The sequence below is a fragment of the Buceros rhinoceros genome, unplaced genomic scaffold, assembly GCF_000710305.1.
Source record: "Buceros rhinoceros silvestris isolate BGI_N320 unplaced genomic scaffold, ASM71030v1 scaffold7787, whole genome shotgun sequence".
Taxonomy (NCBI): domain Eukaryota; kingdom Metazoa; phylum Chordata; class Aves; order Bucerotiformes; family Bucerotidae; genus Buceros; species Buceros rhinoceros.
In genome coordinates, this window is record NW_010421551.1 from 57,361 (window position 1) to 64,826 (window position 7,466).

The following is a 7,466-nucleotide window of genomic DNA, read 5'->3' on the forward strand; positions in this document are numbered from 1 at the left end:
CTGAGTTTACCCCGGGGATGTCTTGTTGGGTCAGGGCAGATGCCAGCTCGTGCCCAGCATTCGCTCTGTGCAGGCACAACCTCCCCTAGTACACGGACCCCACACGTGCCCAGGTGGCTGCTCCTCTCTGTGACCCTGCAGAGATTGCAGTGCTTCAGGAGGACACTGTAGGGAGAGGCAGCTCACGAGGGGCTCAGGTGAGCTGCCTCCACTAGAAGCTGGGGCATCTCTGCCAACAAGGTGCAGGCGGGGTGGATGCCAGATCACGAGCGTGGAAGCAGGCTTTGGCTTCCAGCCTTGGTAGAGGCTGTGTCAGGAGACGGATAGCGCAGCGCAACATTTCAAGCCTGAGACTAGGTCTCTGCTTTCAGTAGATCTTGCCTGGGGTGTCCTATAGAAAGAGCAAAGCTTGTGCCACGTGGTTTGCATTTAGCATCTGCTACACGTGTGGTCGGATGTCCTTAGTGAAACCTGCAAGAGACCCTGTGCTGTCATCACTGCTACTCACGGGGTAACTCCAAAACTCTGGCCTTGAATCCCTATGGTCAAAGACACAGATAAAGGTCTCCATTAAGTGAAGTTAAATAAGCAACACAGAGAGCGAGGCTTGTTGCCAAGAACAGATGGTGGTCTCAAACACGGAGGGCCTCCGGCATCCAGGGTCCCTCTCCTCTGTAAATCGCTTGCCCAGTAATCGAGTCCCAAGAGAAGCCCTGGCACTTTGCCATTGCTGACACTGCTGATTCTTTAACCAAACCCCCAAAAGACAGGAAATGCATCTTTTTCTTCCTGTGGGTTTTTTCGTCCTCTTCACCAGACAGCCGCAAGCTAGCACACCTCAGCAGTCCCACCTTGCACGAACCACGTGTAAAGGCAGCAGATTGTTACCATATGTTGTACCAGATACCAATGACCTGCCCCTGCCAGCTACCTCAGGATCTTGTTAGGTTTTGGCTACATACACTAAACCGGACCTTTACAAAACTGGCTGGAGGACACTGTCACACGGGATCCAGGAGCAGACTCCTCTTCACGCATGCCCTCTAGCTCCCACCCCACCACTGCAACAGCTGAACTGTGCATGAAGGAGTTACTTTGCCCACACGACAATTCCACCGCAGCCTGCACAGCCCTGTGCGCACGTCCTCAGCTGCCCCCCTCTGCCCCTTGATGGACAGCTCCTCTAGGGATACACAGGAACTGCGGGAGGAGAGGAAGATGATGGCTTCTCCACAGCTCCTTGCTCCGCAGGCAGACTGGGATGGGATTCAGGCCCATATGTTTTTGTCATGGCTCACAGCCATCAGAGATGTGTATGCTTCAGAAGATCCTTAGCATTTCCAGCCCTGGCTACAAGAGGACCCTTGCTTTTCTGGAAGCATAGGGCTAGCAGAACATCTCAGTTCCCTTGCTGGGATTTTTGCTTGATTTAAAGCACAAAGGACTCATTCTTCCTCCCCATTCCTAACTCGTGCAGGGGCTGGCTACAAAGCATAGCTGGGACCAGGATTGCCTTGAGCACCTCCACATCCTCACCTCAGGACAGCAGAGCTCAGAGAGGCACCAGGCTTTGGCCAAGGCCTTCAGCCTTGTATCTGCTGCTGTGACACTTTGTGCTCCCTCACTGCTGCGAACGGCACTTGTGACACACTAATGGGCGTGCGGCACTGCTCCTGCAGTGAGGCTTTGATTTAGGAAGCAGGGCTGCTCAGCCCACTCTGCTCTTGCTGATGGAGTGACCTGGTTTTGTCAAGACTGTTTTTCTCCTTTCGTCTTTGATGTCATTTTGGAAGGCAAGTCATGAGATTTTTCATGGAGGCATAGACTCAAAGTTGGACTAAAACAAAGCCAACTGCAATGCCATTATAAAAGAATGAGGGTGCAATTTCCCCTTAGAGGATTATTATACTACTTAGGGTTCTGGTGAATTTATTTCTGCAGTTTAGTAATCACTTTCACGCTTCTCATCGGACTATACTCTAATCCATTTATATTTTAATGTAACAAGTTTCAAGGATTACTGGCTCATAATAAATGTGCTCACCCCCTAAACCAGCCCCTACAGTTTGTAAAGATCTTGCTTAATGAGCAGACATCTACAAATGAATGAGGAAACTAATACCATGTTACATCAAACTGCAGAATACGTGCTGCATAAGTTACTTTCCTGTGAAATTCAGTATTTTTTGGCAGTATACTTTTAAATTACTATTAGCATAAGGGAGGGTTTGGAAGTCACGGAGGTTGTTTTTTGCGTTGGCAATTTATTACCTTGCACTCTTAAGTTTGAAATGATATATTACATTCAGCCCACACACAAATACATCAATAGATCACTGGTGAAATTCAAATTAAGGAAAGCTGCTGATACCAGCTAAGGGGAATCCACTCCCAAAACCCACCTGACTTGCACTTAAGTCAGTTCTAGTGCTGACGCGTCCATGAAACCACGTTCACTGAAGCCAGCTGAAAGCCACACTCTTTGTCAGACTCCCTCCTGATCTAGTGGCCTGTAGTCAACCACAGTATTTTTCCACTTGCAGCTGTCTTCAGAATGGCTGAAACTAAATATTGTCAAGCTAGAAAGACATTCCTTGCCTATTCACAGAGCTGCCCAACATATTTTTCAGCAGAATTGTCTCACCTAAGCTTCTGGTGCTTGCTCTCCTTGCAACGAAAATCCTGAGTTTGTAAGGCAGGAGCATGAACAACCCTCCCGAGCCTTCAGTCTTTGAACTTCCCCACACAGTTCACATGCCTGTTTCTGCCATGGTGGAATCTCCTTCTTCCCACATGCTGCATCTGCCCAAAGCGGTTTTTTCCACCAGAAAATGTCTAGGTTTTTTCATCCGTTACTCTTGCAGACACACGTTCTGTTTAGCGCTCCATGGGGTATAAAGCTTAACCCTTTGCTGTACATGACCCAATCACTTCTGCAGGTTCGTCTACCAAGAACTCCATTCACAACAGCACACATGCTGTGGAGAGTTCCAGGAAAACAAGAGTGCTGTGAAATCTCCAAACCCCTTTTAACAGGAATCCACGGACAGTCTGACCTTAGCCAGAGTCATGCAGAAAGAGGCTTGTAGCTCTGGCTGATGCCAGTACGGACACGTCTATTCTGCAGCCTCTGGAATTACAGCCAGTCCCTCCCACCCCAGGAAACGGTGGAGTGAGGAGATAGTTACATGTGGAGTTTTTATTGTTTCTGGATAACCAATCTCAGCAGTCTTGTCTTAGTTAAGTACCCACCATCCCAACATCTGCACAGCAGTACCAAGTGTGCAGCGAACAAACAGGAAAAAACTGATGATCAGAGTGCAGATTTCTTTCTGCAAAGCTTCTTTTGCTCTATCTCTCCAGATTTCGCCAAAAAGGAGTACTTGAAAATACAAGGCTTGCTCTTGTGAAGCTGCTGAATAATTAACCGTAGGGAAGAGTGGGAATAAGACCTGCCCAGACTGAGAATTCACACCCAGGTCACCGTTCTGGCTTTACGCACTCCCTACAGCCAGCCAGTGAACAGCATCTGGGCAAAATCAATTCAGGAGCTCAGCTCTGTTCTAGGTTACACAATGTTTACATCATAAAGGATCAAATCTTTATAAAAGCATGTAATCAGCATGAGGCTCGGCTATATAACAGAAGCATCTCTTCGCCCAAGAATTTGAGGTTAAATGGAGAACTCAAACACCCACCTGTAAGCCAGCTTTCAGGGTCCGCTCCCCAGAGTGACCAAATCGTACTGCAACATTCTCTTTCTAATCCCAGTTGACAGAGGCCTCAAAACTGCTCCTAGTCGTGTCACCTGGTTTATAAGCACCTTTTAAGGGAAGAGCAGAGTCAGAAAAGCCACGTTGTGTGTGTGAAATTTTTGCTAGATGTGGGCTAGGAGACACCAAGAAAGCCTCTTACTCCTGTCCACCCCTATCAGACATCCCCCATGGGAGACTTTAAACTAGGATTTGCCAGCAAGGATGCTCAGAAGACCTTTGCTCATTTGAAAAAGCCCAAAGCAAAATCTAGAACTTCACAGAGAAATCGGCTACCTTCTATGCAGTGAATTGCACTGATCAAGCTCTCCCTTCCTCTCATGGTTCATCACACCACAGAGCTGCAAGGCCATACCTCATTTTAGCTTTAAACAAGCCGGGCTGCCTTAGCGTGGGAGTCTGCTCCAGTTCAAGGTGCCTTCTCACAGCACGGGGCTTCAGCAGCAACGCTGACTTGAAGTACCTCCACCCATCTCCACCTTCCATGCTCCCTTCTTCATCACACCAGCACAGCCACTTACAGGACTGTTCAGTCAGAACCAGTCTATCTGAGAGCATTTTTATCCTATATCAGTGTAGCATCTCATGCATCCTGATACTCTCCATCTGCAGGATTAACAGGCCCAAAGACAAAACATCACAGGTCTCTGCCTTCTCCTGTCTAGTCACGTATCAGAGCCACAAACCTCCTGGCATCACCATGAAGAGTTACAAGCACACCAGACTAGGGTCACTGCAAACGTCAGCAATGAATTAAATCTAATGCTGTTTTCTTCACTTAGGAAGCAAACTTTGCAAAGCTCCTCAATGCCCAGAGATGCAGTTTTGTCGTGGCTAGGAATTTTCTTGTGAACTCTATGTTCAAATAAGCTCCCTGGTGAGGTGACATAGGCTGCCTTTTAATACAAGCACAAAACTCACATTTAATTTATTAGCTGGGGGAGGAATACAGATGAGGTTTGGATGGATCTCATGAGTCATCGTTTCTGTAGGATAAAAAGCAAGCTTGTCTCAAAAAAAAATCAATTCACTTGCCTCTATTATGTGTTGCAGATAGAAGTGCTTAAATAATAAAAGGATTAATAGAAACACTTCAACCAATTGTTCTAAAAAATGAAAAATAGCTTTTGGCTTATGAAAGAATATTCTTCAAATACAGAAAAATAAAACTTTTCAAATAGCAGAATGTTTTGGGAGAGGGAGACAAATGCAGATTAGTCATGCTTGAATGTATTTTCCCAAACAATACCCTGCTTAGAGCTAAGACATGTACATATCCCACAGCATACAGGAAAAACAGGGTCTGTATTTTAATTCCTTCATCATTTCCTCACTGCCGTATTGTTCCACTCTTGTGCCAACCCTTTCCCCAGCTAGCACCACACTCATATTCTGCACCCTGACCACTGAACCCATTCCCAGCCCGATTCTGCGGGCAAATGACAGGATGTGCTCTTCACATGTGAAGAGGACAAAAGCCCAGCGCTAACACTATTGAAAGGATGATGGAATCACACAGCACAAGCGCAGCAGCATCCTCCAAGGCGTGCCAGTTTCAACTAGCCTTTTTTTATTAGTTTGAGGTTTTAGAAAGAGGTGGAAGGAAAGGATCAGGCAAAGAAAGGTATACCTGAAAGAAACCCAGAGAAGCCTAAAGCCAGCTGAACAATGGCAAGGATCTGCCGAAGCAGGGGATTTCGTGGAATACTCAGAAGAACTGACAGAGGCAGCAAACATGCACTAAAGTGTGAGCTGCACAGACATTGAGGAGAACATTGTGCTATGCAAAATTCCAGGTATCCACTGATTCACGATCTCACCAGTCACAATCCCTAAAAAAGTCTCTGTGGATGGATGGTGGTGGATGGCAGCACTGGCCAAAAGATTCAAGTTCCAGTCCCCTCCCCACCCGCCCTCTGTTTCTAGAGCTGTGAGCTGCCATAGCACGCAAAGCAAATCCCTTTTACCTCTGAGAGAATCTGCACATTGTAAAGATGTCTTATTTTTTTTTCTATGAGGCATAGCCAAGAGCCAGCCCCAATGACCCCAGGAGTTTTCATGTTATCACACTGAACACCTCCCCACTTCTGCTGCGACACAGTCGCTGTGTTTGTTTCCCAAGACCCCTTTAGCCCGACCCACCTAGTGCTATGGTGACTTCTTCAGGACAGCGATCAACTCTCACTGGGCGATCATCGAGATCAGGTGCAGCAGGATCCCACCTCTTTCTTTGGGTGTTGCTGCAAGGAGGAGCAGACAGCGCAGGAAAAGGCAAGTGCTGTGGAGGATGGTATCTGGATTCTCGGTGGTACAATCTCCAAGAAGGTTAAATACTCTGTAGCAACACAGTGAACCTGTGGATGCTGCCACATGCAGTATTTTATGTATTAACCTTTTTTTTTTTGCACAAAAGGAATATACGGAGTGTATTGGGGAGGAAAATCCATCAACACCAACACCAGAGTTGATCCAAAAGCTCCTTTTTTGGCTAAAGAATAAGTAGCTTAAATTTGTTCTGAGTCTCAAAAGCCTTGTTTAAGCAGAATTTTTTCCTGGGGAAATATTAAGAACAGATCGTGTTTTTCAAAGACTATTAAAGAATGACTTTATACCGATCTCCCAGTGCTAGGAACACACATGCCAAAAAGAAGAGTCAGTCGATGTCCTGTTACTGATGGGTAACTCTTCTCACCCGTCCATATCGCAGTACTCCTCGCACAGATACCTCCAATACCTCATTTTCTGCATTTCATATTGTTACCGGATTTGGGACCAGCCCTTGTTAATTAATCCTGCAGAAGCCAGAATTGCAGGCAAGGGGACCTCCCTCATGATACAAAGCCTCACCTGCTCATCGCAGGAGACTGGAGCACACTGGTTTCCACAAACACAGCAATTCATCTTACTGGTCAATCTGTACAGGAATCCTTGACGCTGAGGTTGAACTGAAAGGAAACTGTCTTGGCAGGATTCAAGGAGATGACAAAACAAACTGCCGTGTCTGCTTTACTGGCCAATCAGTTCACATACTATATCCACACACAGATGGGACCCACTGAACTTGCGCTTATGTAATCAGCCATGTTATTGCATTGCTCCATCTGTAACTGGATAAAGCGTAGCAAAGAAGCTCTGGTGCTGTGCAGAACTACCTGCTGTGAAGAATCACCTGTTCACTCTTTGAACAAAGTCCATAAAAAGCACACAAAAGTTGTTTATCCCGTCAAATTGCAACTTGGACCATGCAGCTAGAGCACAGCTGACCTGAGGGAGAAAGTTCACAAGCCACTCAGCTCTGCCTCCAAATTAATCCCTTGCGTAAGCTTGATATAACACAAACATGGCATTTAGGCACGGGGAGGCTTCTTGAAGAGCTGCGTTCCCAGGTGTTCTCCAAGATTTCCTTACCAAAAGGCTCAGTGTAGGTTTTTGTTGGAGCTGGAAAAGTGACAGCAACCAAGGTCACAGTGACAATGCCACTCGCTGTACTTAAATGTTCTTAAGTTTTGTAACATGCTAAAGTAAAACTACATTTGAATGCAGAGTTGGACTGTTTTGAACCTAATAAGCGTATGACAACACAGAAGCATGCTATGATTCTAGCATTGTTAATTATTCTTCCCAAGGCCCATGACAAATAGCTATTTGATTAATAATTGTTTACAACATTGAAACTTTCCCCTTGGCATTCCT